This window comes from Habropoda laboriosa, unplaced genomic scaffold (assembly GCF_001263275.1).
Source record: "Habropoda laboriosa isolate 0110345459 unplaced genomic scaffold, ASM126327v1 scaffold67, whole genome shotgun sequence".
NCBI lineage: Eukaryota > Metazoa > Arthropoda > Insecta > Hymenoptera > Apidae > Habropoda > Habropoda laboriosa.
The window spans coordinates 1832199-1847069 of NW_017100242.1; positions in this window are offsets into that span (position 1 = coordinate 1832199).

A 14871-nucleotide genomic window follows, 5' to 3' on the forward strand; every position below is an offset into this window, starting at 1 on the left:
GTTATTTTTTAAGAACAGTGTATATTTAGAAAGAAATTGTTCTTTAAAAATAGTAGTCTTTGTAATGACATAAATAAAAAATATTCAAACGAGTTTTCATATGAAACGTTCTTATACATATGTATGTATGTATATTTGAAAATTTTTAACGTTACTATACCAAACTTTTGTAATTGGTAAAATTATTAAAAGTTTGATTTATGTGAAACTTATTATAAAAATTTATTTTAAAAAATCCGCCATGGAATGTGTCCAATTGTAGTATGGCTTAAATTGAATTGTATTTGCTTTAAAGATAAGTGTCTGTATCTTCGATGTATGCAAAGCACGTTTGCACTTATTTTGTACTATGAATTATACTGCAGAATTGTATATATGTATATCAAAGTGTCAAAATTCTTAATTGAATGCATTTATAATTATACAGAATTCGTGATATACGTTTGAGGTTAACAAAAATTGGAAAAGCGGACTGTCGAGCCGTTGCATCACGTTCGTAGGTGAAGGATATTAATATATGCTTCGGTATGAAGACAATTTTATTATGCCCAGGGAACTAGTTATGAGGGCAAATACCAACACGATCTTCGGCAAATCGACGACATTTTTACTCATTCCTCTTGAAACCGAGTTTCTTCAAGAGAACAATGAGCATATATATTATAATGATTTATAGCAAATATTACATAGTGCTTTTATATAATTTCTGTTTTATCTTATTAGGCAAAGAAAAAAAAAATAATGAGTTTTATTATTTGCACAAACATAAATATAGTTTGTAAATAGATAAATTAAAACGTAAAGAAGCATAAGATGAATCATTCTCTAAATGAAAAATTGCGTTTTTACGTTTTGTATTACAGTATAATGAGAATTCTTCAAATTTTTCACTTCTAATAATAGTTATTGTAAATTAGATCATAATTGCATGTAGAAAGTAGTTTAAAATTGATACTTGTAATAAATTTTTAATGGGTTTAACAATACTAATAATTTGTGTTTATTTATTTCTCCCATACACACCACATCCACTTACTTTTGCAAAAAATTAATTTGGTAAATAATATGCTATTATAAAATGAAATAGACTAAGTCCGGAAAATGTGAGGAACGCGTAAAAATTGAAAAGATCGTAAGAATCTCGAAATTCGAGCGAAAAACTTGCGCGAAAATAGTGTCGAGAATGTTTGAGAAATGGCTGTACCCCATCTGTAATTCTAAAGTAGTGAAACTTTATAATTTTTCATATTTGTTTTATTTCAATATGTAATAGAGCATTTGAGTGGTTAATGTAGTTTTTTTTATTCATTTGTGTGATTAATTTTTGTGTAATTCTTGCTGGAAGATGATGATGTATCATCAGTGTGTTGTGCTGACCACGAAGGATAACTCGTCGAAGTACATAATAGCAGTAAAAAAACGAGTTAGATAAGGATATCAATAGTACCGTGTGTTAGACAAGAAAATCAATACGGATAAACAAGGACAGAAAAAAAGAGGGGTGAGACTAACGCCATCTAGCGTCAGGTGACTCGAACTACGATTTCTTAATAGGAATACAGGATATAAACGGAGGTATTAGACAAGGAAAGCACTAGTGTGCGAGAAGGACAGAGAGAGAACGCTTCTTATTGGCTGGCGGGTCGCCATGCTCGACCTCTCAGGCCCAAAGACAAGTCGGCCGGTGAAAAATCATTAATAACTCAATATTTACAATGATTTTGTGAACTTTTAGAATTGAAGAATGAAGTGTGGACCTTCAGTAACTTTCACATATAGTTTTTAGTGCTCTAAACCCTTTCAATAATTAGTTATTAATAATTTTAGTACGTGATGTCGGCAGCGATACCGCACATCATTCTGGTTTTTCATTAATTTCGTTGCTTTATAGAAATAATTTATCCACTTTCATATATGTATTCGAAAGGATATTCCTTCAGCTAGTTTCTCGAATAATTTTTATTAACATTGCTACAGTAGTTTACGAGTTATTAGACATTATATGAGAGATTCCTCCGACTTCCGGGTGCTAAATCATGTCGGCCGGTGAATATTCATTAAGAACTCATTACATACGATAAATTTATGAACTTTTAGAATTGAAGAATGTAGTATGAACCTCTAGCAATTTCCACATATAGTTTTTATTGTCCTATATCCTTTCAGTAATTAGTTATTAACAATTATAGTGCGGAATGTCGGCAGCGATACCGCACATCATTCTGGTTTTTCATTAATTTCGTTGCTTTATAGAAATAATTTATGGACGTTCATACATGTATTTGAAAGGATATTCCTTTAGCTAGATTCTCGAATAATTCTTATTAACATTGCTGCAATAGTTTACGAATTAGTAGATATTATATGAGAGATTCCTCCGACTTCCAGGTGCTAAATCATGTCAGCCGGCGAAAAATCATTAATAACTCAATAATTAGGATGAATTTGTGAACTTTTAGTATTGAGGAATAAAGTGTGGACCTTCAGCAACTTTCACATATAGTTTTTAGTGCTCTAAACCCTTTCAATAATTAGTTATTAATAATTTTAGTACGTGATGTCGGCAGCGATACCGCACATCATTCTGGTTTTTCATTAATTTCGTTGCTTTATAGAAATAATTTATGCACATTCATACATGTATTCGAAAGGATATTCCTTTAGCTAGATTCTCGAATAATTTTTATTAACATTGTTGCAGTAGTTTACGAGTTATTAGACATTATATGAGAGATTCCTCCGACTCCCGGGTGCTAAATCATGTCGGCCGGTGAATATTCATTAAGAACTCATTATACACGATAAATTTATGCACTTTTAGAATTGAAGAATGTAGTATGAACCTCTAGCAACTTTCCCATGTAGGTTTCAAGACCCTAAGTCTTTTGAATAATTAGTTATTAATAATTGTTCTGCGAAATGTCGGAACGATACGAGGGTTCCTTACGGTTTTTCATTAATATGATTGTTTATTATCAATTTCCTGTACAATTTTTACATGCATCCAGAAGGGAACATCTTGGGCTATATTCTCATATAATTTTTATTAATATATACTATGTAGTTTGATAGTTATTGAACATTATTCGGGGGTATGCTGCACTCGCCGAATTCAAGCGTAACGCTTTTCTGACAATTTAATGGAATTTCATGGAATTAGACGATATATTCTGTACTTTCAAGCTTGTAGAATGTAGCACGGACTTTCCTTTATATTCTGCAATAATTTTAGTAGCTATAAGTAATGTGGTTTATTAGATATTAGCAATTGTTTATAACATTTGACTGTACTCGAGTACTATGAATATGGGACTCTTTCATGTAATATTTAATAACTCCTAAACTAAACCGAATATGTTAATAAAAATTATATGAGAATGTAGCCAAAAGAGTTGCGTTTCAGGTGCGTGTAGTTAGTTGCACGAGAATTTAGCAGAAAGCTGTGAAATAATTGAAAAACCGTAAAGGTGCTTGACGGTATGCGGTATCGTTCCCGACATCACGTACTAAAATTATTAATAACTAATTATTGAAAGGGTTTAGAGCACTAAAAACTATATGTGAAAGTTGCTGAAGGTCCACACTTCATTCTTCAATTCTAAAAGTTCACAAAATCACTGTAAATATTGAGTTATTAATGATTTTTCACCGGCCGACTTGTCTTTGGGCCGGAGAGGTCGAGCATGGCGGCCCGCCAGCCAATAGGAAGCGTTCTCTCTCTGTCCTTCTCGCACACTAGTGCTTTCCTTGTCTAATACCTCTGTTTATATCCTGTGTTCCTATTAAGAAATCGTAGTTCGAGTCACCTGACGCTAGATGGCGTTAGTTTTAGATTTCAAATTTTCCGTCCTTGTCTATCCATATTGCTTTCCTTGTCTAACACACGGTCCTATCGCTATCCTTGTCTGCCGCTATTTCTTTCCTTATCTAACTCGTTTCGCTAGTGCTATCCTCGTCATCTCTATTATATATAATTGATACTTCTAATCAATTCTTAATTCTTTTGACATTACTAATAATATAAATAATAAAATACAGTTTCTGACTTATTTTCAAGTACTTCAATTATAGAATAATTAGTGTTTCTTGTTAAATAATAATATAGATGAACGTTTATAATTATCGGAAGTATTAAATAAATTTGTGCATGCTTTAACCGAATAAAACAGCTTAATTTATTAATCTCGCATTAAATTCACAATTGCATGCAGTAGATTAGTTAGAAATAGTTTATAACTTTTATCTAACATTTGAAATTTATTGTTCTTTTTGTGTAAATTAGAAATTGAACTCTCAGGTCGCCACAGGAATGAAAGAAAGGACTTCAACATCAGGAGAAATGAAGAAATGTAATTATTCATTAAAAAATCAATTATTTGTTGTAAGATAACTGTACAAAATGTATTTTACAAAAAGCTACAGTATACCAATATCGTTTTACAGAATTTTACAGTGTATTTATCTCTTCCTTACACACCACAACAATTTCCTTGTGTGAACCATTCATTCTTTAAATAATGTTCCATTGTTCCATTATTTATAATTGAATTTAGTTCTGATTCCAACCACTACTACTGTTGCAATCTTATTCCATGCTGAATCGGTAACGTAGGAAGCGACACATAAATGATAAGGGCACACCCAGCCCTGTTCACGTGGACAAAAGAATGCATTAGGTGTTAAATCTGTGCTCGTACTTCGGTTTTCATAGTTCACATTAACTTATATTATTCTAAAATTCAAATTAAATCATATTTTTCAGTTACAATCCTGAAGATCTTAAATTTAATTAAAAAATTTTATAAAAATTCTTAAATTCCTTCTTGATCCAGAAGATCCTAATCCTATCAAAAATCTTCGTAAATCATGAATAATTGAAGAATGCAAAATCTTAGTCTAAGTGTAATTGGCGATAATTTCAAACTTTCGAGCTACCCTCTTTTAGGAAGCATTTCCGAAACCACTAATAGCAACAATGTTAAATCAGAAAGATCATAAATTCGAAAGGGTACAATTCTCAAAGCTGTACTTCCTACAAGTTTACTCTTCAACGATTACAATTACTAAAAGGTTTGAAAGCAAACAGTTCTCAAGGGATAAGTTTCAAAGATTAAATAGAGTGCTGTTGAATAATGAATTTTCCATTGATCAAGTATGAACAGAACGATTGGCTAATATATTCACCGTGACAGTGACCTCCCACAGAAGTATTTAAAACACTAAATCTACAAATATTTCCCTTACTCTTTTCCCAATTAAACATTGAAGTTACCTATTGAACATCTTCGTCATACCTAAAAATACCTCAATCGAGCATTTCCGTTTAGAGGCGTCAGAAAACAGATTCTTTTACTTCATTTTCTCAAAGTACATCTTGAGAATTTACCGCTAAAATTCTACACCTGAAATCGACGAAATGACAGGAATTATAATTTTTCTCAAAACCGAGGTTTGCAAACTAACCGCCACGATTTCTCAATAACGAATCGCCTAATCCCTCCCAAATTTCGCACACCTATAAAACAGACATCCTCTTATAGTCCGTATTAAAATTACGCCAATATCTGCAACAGTTTTTCTCTCATCGCCTAGAGAAGTCACAGAGACATTAGACCAAATATGCCCATTTTCTCAAAACTTCGATTGCGATTTTCACCCCGTAAACGCGGAGAATTGGCAACGAAAAACAAAAGTACGCGTCGATTATTTTTTCGAGTACTGTCCCAAACTCACCGAACATTCACGAGTCTCGACGATTGCCGAAAGATGCGCTTTCCAGCGAAACTCCCCTCGAAAGCGATAAATCCTGTTGCCTTGCAACATTTGGACAATTTGTGCAGCAGAAATTGCGAGCATTCGCGAAAACCGGAATGAGAATTGCAACTGTGGCCAGCATTGTGTGTGCACAAGTGATTGAAAATATTTCAATTACACCGGGTATCGACCGGTGAAAGGCTCGATAATTTCTGATTGGAACTTCCTCCTGGCAATTCGGTTATCATTACAATCGTGCCATCCGGCTCGAAGACGAGAGATTCGTATGTTGATTCAGTATTACCACCCAACGAGTTTTCCTGTCACGTACGACCTTTCGATTAAGTTAATTATTTTGAAACAGAAGGCCGTTGCCATGAGCACGCATTGTCACTGACGTGGCTTAAGCGAGTGATAAATAGGAGTGTAGCTTCCCGTGGACCGCAATTCTTTCCAAGAATTTCGCGAGGTCGTGAATCCCACTTACACTTTAGGTGACGGTACAGGTTTGCCCAATTGAGAAATCGATCTCTTTTGGTGGCTCCAATTAAGATGCGAGAATTTAGAGAATTTTATTGTCCCGACGGATTTACAACTGTCGATGAGAAATATGGTACGATCGAACGATGCGAATTTTGCATTGTACTGTGTTTGGCTGGGTTGGGTGTCACTGCGAGGGCGAGACTCCAAGCGCTGCTCAGAGAACGAACCGCGGAGACGTCGCCCTGACGGAAAAGAGCATCGGTTATGGAAAGGAGAGGTTCGCGAGGTTTTTGTTTCGTCGATGCGTTTCGTCTGGCGGTCGAATTTGACTAATGAATTTTATGACGAGAATCCGCCAGGCCGGGGTTTCCTCACGTGCATGGGTGTCACATGCGTAACAGACGCCGCTTGGGTTGTCCGGCCGTACCGACGAGCCGAACGGTACATCGGTATTCCTAACAGACCAGCACGTCCTAAAAAGCGAGGTCTTAGCCGGCACGAAAATTATTTTACGACGTATCTCACACCTAAACAGCACATGACCTAAGACAATAAACAGACATCACCGAGCAATATAACAAATTCCCCAGTTTCACACCACCACCAGACACACCCCAAACACACCACACACTTCCACCACCTACGACAGTTTTCACACCACCAATCACAACACACACGTAGTTTATAAAGTAGCGAACACCACACGACACGACACACAATTTTCCGATCGGTAAGCTTAGGTATTTCGCGCTCTGTTCACGTTCATTCACAAATATATAGTTTTAACAGCAAACTGTTGTGCGTTAATAGTCTACCTTCCGAGCACTACCTGAGTCCCCTATCCCAAGTAGATTCCTTAAATGGTCTGACTCAAAAAGAGGGACAATTATCGGTTTCGCAACAAGCACATCGCCATTCGTAACAATGGCGACGCAACAGGGAGCGAAACAGATTCCCTACGATATCCTGAAGAGTACAGCGTGAAAAGTTGTGACGCTTTATGTTGAAATAATTGATTGGAAAAAGAACAAACGTGTACATGCACTTTTCTTTTTTAATATTGACATCATAGGTTGATACGCGATATTTGACACACGTATAGTTTCTCATCGGCGAATGTTCATGTTTGGGAGGTGATATTGCCTTCTCAAGTTGGAGAATAGAGGAATAATGCGAAATATGGAAGGGAGGAACTTTTTAGACGAAATCACTGCGTTCCAGCTGAATTTCTGGGAAATTATTTCTGGCACTGATACAGTTCTAGTAGCCACGTTTTTCAGAATCAAAATAAAACGAAACGAAGACGATGATTATGATAAAGAAAAAAATTAATATCGCAACGAGCGGTGATCAGATGGAAATGTGAACCACTTGTTTCTCTTTGGATAGCATATAGTTGCGACTATTATCACCCATTTTTTAAGATGGTAATTCTATTCGAGATGATTTTCATTTTCTCTGCTTTCATATTTGATTTCGAGTGATTTAAATCCGCAATTTTCCCGCCACAACTTAACAAGTAGTTTTATCTCCGAAAGATAAACGTTTACCGAATGTTTTAAAATTCTTCGGCTGTATGGAGAATTTCATAAAAATTGGCCCGTTTTAATCGAGCTCTTTAATTCCTTGTAAGTTACATTGAAAGGAAATTCGATATGATTATGTATTAACAGCCAATTAATATAATGATATACTGAAAGGGGAATTGAAACGGTGGTTTCTGAATGAGAATGAAATTTTCATAATATCGAATAAGGGAAGGGAGTATCGAATCGATATAATCTACAAGAGAGATGATATTAATTGATGAATTTTTAATATCCACCTAAAATGACTCATACGAAATTAATTGTGTACACTAATTATGCTCGCCCCATACTTCGCTTTCAATTTGACGTTCTCGGAAATTATGCGAGAATTGTGACTCACGAATATGTGCGATCATATGAGAATATTTTTTAACGAAGTGACACAGTAATTTTATAATAGAAAGTTTTATGTTCCTCGATTTTTCGAAATAAAAAAATAATTAAATATAGGTATATTTAATAATATTTAATATTTAATGATTAAACGATAACAGATAATAAAGAATTATCAGAAAATATAAGTTCAGAAATGAATTCTTTCTGATTTTTGGGTACAATCAAAGTTTCATTTAAAAAAAAAAATGAAAACACATTAATCATGAAAAATTGTTGATTTTGCAATTTTTCTGCCAGCTTCCAAAACTGGGTGGGTTTGAATCAGTTATGTGAATCCAGTCGAAAAGGATTCATTTCTACGCCTAATAATACACTTTGAAAATTTACCGAGCATAAGTGACTCGCTCAATTTATTGTGGAATTGGTTTAATAATAAGTTGAGTGATGGCGTGAATGTAGTGTGTCTGTCGAATCGTCTCGAGATTTGGAAAACGAGCGGATCATAGAGAGAAACAGGGAGTAAAACAGTAGAACCGCGTTGTTATTGATATCAGAGAGTGTGTGAGAATTATTTGGAAGATATAATAAGAGACCGTTGATCAGATTATCATTATTCCATTTTACGTGTGTTTATAGTTATTATCAAATTATTGTTATAAAATATATTGCTATTGAACTTATTATCAAGTGTTATACAACCACATTTATGTGTAACAATTACATAGAATTTATTAACTCGTTGATGATTGTGTGAAATGCAAGGTAGACACTGTTGTCTACTATACGATGTAGATACATAATTCTACGATAGAATCTATGGTACAATCAACGATACAGACATTCCTACTCCTATTGTTTCTATTAGATAATAGATCAATAAATATGATACATAGGTTTTAGTACATGGTACGGACAGCGCGGAATCTCTCTAAACATCAAGCCATCCAAGACAGCCATTATTACCTTCGCACGTCTACTATTTTATCCGATGTCGGTTCGTGTTCCGGAAACCCGAACACGTTTCGCCAGCCATTTTGAGTATTCCGTCTGCGTTAGACATTGTAGCTATCGTATAATTGCACTGGTATTTATTTTATCCAACTGTTTTTTAACCGTTCCCATTACTCCACTTTCTATGGATCATTTTTTTCTGTATGCACATATGTACTACAATTTTTTAGAAGTTAAAAATCTCTTTGATTCACATTGTTGAACTATTTATATAGTATTTTATACCACTTTAAATGGTTTTTCACCTTGAAAATTCTAAAATAATGCATAAACTTGATTGCATATGCAAACGAGTACAGAGAGTGAGTCAGAAATCGAGGAAATTTCAGAAAATGACTCCAGAATGAAGGAATCATTTTTTACTGTATGCCACAACGTTTTAGAAATTAAAAGTCTCTTTAATTTCCATTGTTGAATTATCTATATAGTATTTTATATCTCTTTAAATTTCTTCTGTCTAACAAATTAAAAAATAATGCATAAACTCGATTGCACATGCAAATGAGTACAGGGAGCGAGTCAGAAATTGAGGAAATTTCAGAAAAGAACTGCAAAATAATGGACTCTAAGTTAACCAAAGTGTCAACGACTGAAAGAAGCTATCTATTTTGAAATAAAAAATGCAATTGACAAGAACGATGTGTGACTTTTAGTTTAAACTTGCAAGAGACGTGAAAGCAAGGGAAAAAGCTTGTGCTTCTATGCGCAACCTACCGGTATTTGACACGTACGAATGCAAATGACGTAAGCAATCAAACAACACGGTGAAACGGCTGTCGTGGTCGAATTGTTTCACAGGAAAAATCTTTCACTTGATTGTGAAACCAAAACGCAACAATGTTTTATCCTCTGGTTAAACGTTTCGTTTAGACATTACGTACAATTATTCGGAGAAATAGCTTTTTATTTGAATAGAAGGAAAAGGTGCGAAAGATGGTAAAATATATACGTAAGCTCCAGAATGCGAATGAATTTTTAGTTCGTTCATAAATCCTCTAGTAATAAAATCGTGTGACTTTAATGGATGTTTAATTGATTTCAAATGTTGTCTATTATTGTGTGTGGTCGAAATATTGAAATACTCAAAATACTGAAATACTGGAAATATGGAAATACTCAGAATATTGAAACACACAAAATACTGAAACACTCAAAATATTGAAACACTCAAAATACTGAAACACTAAAATTATTGAAATACTTAAAATATCGAAATACCCAAAATATCGAATCACTCAAAATACTGAAACACACAAAATACTGAAATACCCAAAATATCGAATCACTCAAAATACTGAAACAGACAAAATACTGAAATACTCAAAATACTGAAATACTCAAAATATTGGAACACTCAAAATATCGAAACGCTCAAAATACTGAAATACTCAAAATATCGAAATACTCAAAACATCGAAACACTCAAAATACCGAAACACTCAAAATATCAAAATTCTTAAAATTCTCAAAATATCAAAATTCTCAAACATTAAAATATAAAAAAATATCCAAATATTTAAAAAATTCATATATTTGCCTGCGCCATGCTTAATAATTTTTATGTCACTGCTCAAATATTTTTCATACTAACTCTACACACACACTCCTCAACAAACTCCACCGTTTGAGACAAAGATCATCTAAATAAGATCTCACAGAGTGTTTCCTCGGTGAAGCTATGAAAACAAAGCAACGAAGATCAGAAAGGAAAAACGAGAGGAAAACTAAAAGAAACAAAGTTAATGCCTCGAGTTTAGAAGTTCGCTGGCATGTGTGCGGGGGGGCCACAGGTTCCAGCGGCGAAACCATGGACCGTGCTCACGGATAGGCCAGGATAGTTCGGCGTTTCGAGTACGCGCTCTGCGTTGGAGCGTCGCGACGCGAGTACCGTGAGTCGTCGACCAGTATCGTGGAAGCGCGCGTCCCGTTCTGATCGCGCAACCCCCCTAATCTCGTCGACTATTCCGCGAAGAAAGAAAATAAAGTTTTATCGACGACGTGCCAGATTATTTACTCGAACGAATCGAATTCACGTCGAAATCCTAATGCCGGTGAGTCTTTTTTACAACGAAACTTCTGCTTCGAATAGAATGCAAATCAACGAACACGAAATAACACTTGAGGACAGAGAAACAAATAAATAGGCCGCTAAAATTGAGGTAATAAACGAAGTGCAAAAATTCATACCTGCAGAAATATATTTAGTATTAATTTTTAACAAGTGGGGCGCTAAAATTGAGGCTAAATTGACGGTAATAAAAAATTTAGAAAAATTCCTACCTACAGAAGTAAATTCGGTAATAATTCTTAATAAATGGGCGCTGAAATTGAGGAAAAATTGACGGTAATAAAAAATTGACAAAAATTCCTTGCTGCACAAATAAATTCAGTATTAATTTTGATTAAATAGGGCGTTAAAATTGACGATAATAAAAAATTGACAAAACTTCTATCGGCAAAAATAAACTCAGCATTAACGTTTACCAAATGTTGAAATTTCGAGCAGTACTTAATTTTCCAAGTCATACTTTGCCGCTTTAAAAGGGTATCGAAACTTCCGCACTCGCGAGCCAGTGGCCTGGATAAACGAATCGCGTCGAATTTATGGTGATGGACCCTCTCTCTCTCTCTCTCTCTACGCTTCTTTTCCAAAGAGTGGAACGTGTTTTTGATCTACACGCCTGAAATTTTCATTCAAAACTCCCCGTGATAAATGGAATATGTTTTTTTTTCTCACCGTATGGGCAATATTATCACAGCCATTTGCACCTGAGATACAAAACCACGTCTTTCGTTACACAACACGCTCCTTGATAAATAGTTCGCGTATTAAGAGAAGATAAGCTGCTCCTTTCGCGTTTAAAATTCTGCTCGTCCATGTCATAAAACCAGATCCGAGATTGAACATTGTAAAAACAACGAACACGACTAGATAAATGAGATCGTGCTAGTGCACTCGAAGTAGAGCGTTTGTGAAATTGAAATACGATGTCACGAGGAAAAATCACCGAGCTATTTTCCAACCCACAGAATTTACAGTACACACACACACTCTGAAATTCCCTTCCGAAATTCGTTTGAGTGACATAGCGAACGATTCTCGTTAGAAGAGAATTTCACATTGATCGCACTTCTTCTCGAGTAAACAAGACCTCGAAGAAAATTCAAAGGAGATCCTCTCGTAGTCTAACAAGAGAAAAAAAATTGTAATATTTCATTTTTTAATAGAACTGCTTTTAGAAGCTGTTGAAAAGAAAGATCCGTGTGTTTATGTCGTTAGGTTGGCAGTTTGAAAAATTGTTTCCGGTGTTATCGAAGGGTTCTGTAGAACTTAAGAGAGTCGAAAGTTTAATTCGACGTGTTGAAAGTATCATGGAGGATCTCTTCTGGAGTGGAATCTGCGTGTGGGAAATGGCTTGATGGAACGTGCAAAGTGAAATGAAAATATTCAACCGGGAAATCGAGGATCGTGAACGACCTATAAATTCATCTGGCACACGCTTTCGCGTAATTGGGCCGAATGGAATTTTCGTCGATTCACCGATGCTTTTGCAAATGCTCCGGTAAATTAAATAGCGTAAAACAGGTTTTAAGCGGGAACGCGGCGAGGTTTCTGTATACTGGCGTCGTCAACGGTTAAAAATTTCACGTCGTTTACGGTGAAAACGTAACACGGTTTCGAGCTGCGAAAAAGTTGTATTAGGTTGGTGCTTGTAAAAGTTTGAATGAATTATCTCATCGAAATCATTTCCACACGATTCTACACAGTTTTCTCAATTAAGTAGTTTCGTTATTGCAAATTTAGAAGAATTAGTCTTTGAATGACAAAATTTTTTAAATGTTACTTTTACGGTGTCTTCATTTCGGAAGAATTTATTTGTGAAAAAATGATATAAAAGTTAATCTTTGAATGGTAACTTTTATGGTGTCTTAATTTCGCAAGAATTTATTTGTGAAAAGAATTATATAAAAATTAGTCTTTTGATAAAAATTTTGAGGAGAGCTACTTTCACGGTGTCTTCATTTCAAAATAATTTATTTGCGAAAAAAATTGACGAAACGACAGTCTATTGGGAAAAAATCGAGAATGTGCCAAAACTTCGTAATCTTCACCACAGATTGTTTCCATTAATTTTTCCCAAAACCTTATCATCGACCACTCTTGGCGCACCTCCAATGAAAAGTCACCAATCCCGAATCTCCCACATCACTGTTAAAGTGTCCCAACATTTACATAATCTTCTTCAAATGCTAAATTTATATTTTCACCAGTTTCTACCACAATTCCTCCAAGCTTAAACTTCCATAGAAAAATTACGCGAACGACTCCATTATTCACCACACTCACATAATAATATCCCAAAGAACGAATGTATTATGAATTTCTTTGCTATTCAAATACACGTGTACCACAGAAAACATCTTCTCTACTATTATCCACAAAAATTAACCCAACAATTCGAACCGTTTAAAAAGCGACATTTCCTTAGATTTTAGGTTGCGATGATTTTTCAGTCCGATCGAACGAGGATGTAGTAAATGTTTTGTAATATCGAATGCTTCGTTTTCCAGGCTTTCTCCCAGTCATTAAATCCTATTCGTGTCGTTCGTCCTCGTCGTTTTTTTTCTTTTTTCTCCAATGCAACTGTGTGTGATTCGTGCAAGGATTAATTGCCTCGGAGACGACGACGACTATCCGTAGGGCCAGGCCGATGTATTCTGTGACCTTTCGATAATCCATGGAAATAAATACTATGAGTTAGAACGGTTTTCCACACGTACGATCCTACACATATATATACGAGTTGCGGTGGAAATCACGCATCGGAGAAAAGGGAGATGCACGCGTCGATTCTATAATGAAAATGGACAGTGCGTGGCGTGACGGGAGAGGAATTTTGACGTTTACACCTGCGCCACTGTAATTGTGCAATTTATGAACGGGTGCGTGTCCCAATTACAAGTGTATTTAATAACACCTTTAATTTGGTGAAGTGATGATTAAATTTTGGAAAAGTAACGCTCGGCGAGCAGTGGTTCTATGTACGTTGGAATTGTCCTAATTGAAAAGGAAGATTAATATTAATATGACATTTTTGCGACGTTCTATTAATTAAAGCCGCGTACACACGCGTAAATCACGGCAGCTTCGAAATTTAGTTACGTTTGTCGGAAGCGATTTGTAGAAGTGTGTGTCTGTCTGACTGTAATTCTATTACAGGATTTCAAGAATTTCGCGTAACGCGATGATTAAGTGAAACGCATATTAGGTAATTTTTCACTGTCAGAGAATTTTATCGTACACCGTGGACGAATTAATTTTGACTCTGCTTAAGTAGCGAAACTTTTTCGCGATACGGAGATTAAGGAATTTTATCGATTCTGTCCGGAATTCAAATTCTTTTCTTAAATTATGTAGCTTAGGTCTTGAGGTGTCGTTTTATTCATTAGGAGAAAATTTGTAATTTATTGTTTGAAATAGAAGACGCCTCGTTTTTACAGATTTTTTCATTTTTTCTCTTTGTGTCTAAATGATTTTTAAAATCGTAACACATTACCTTTCATAAGTATTAGGGCACTCTTTATATTTGTATAGAAACTATTCTGTAATTTAACCCTTTACTACAGACACCTGTCTTTAAAACGTTACCACAGACTCTCAGATTACTTTGACAAAAATTAATTTAACAATCACCTG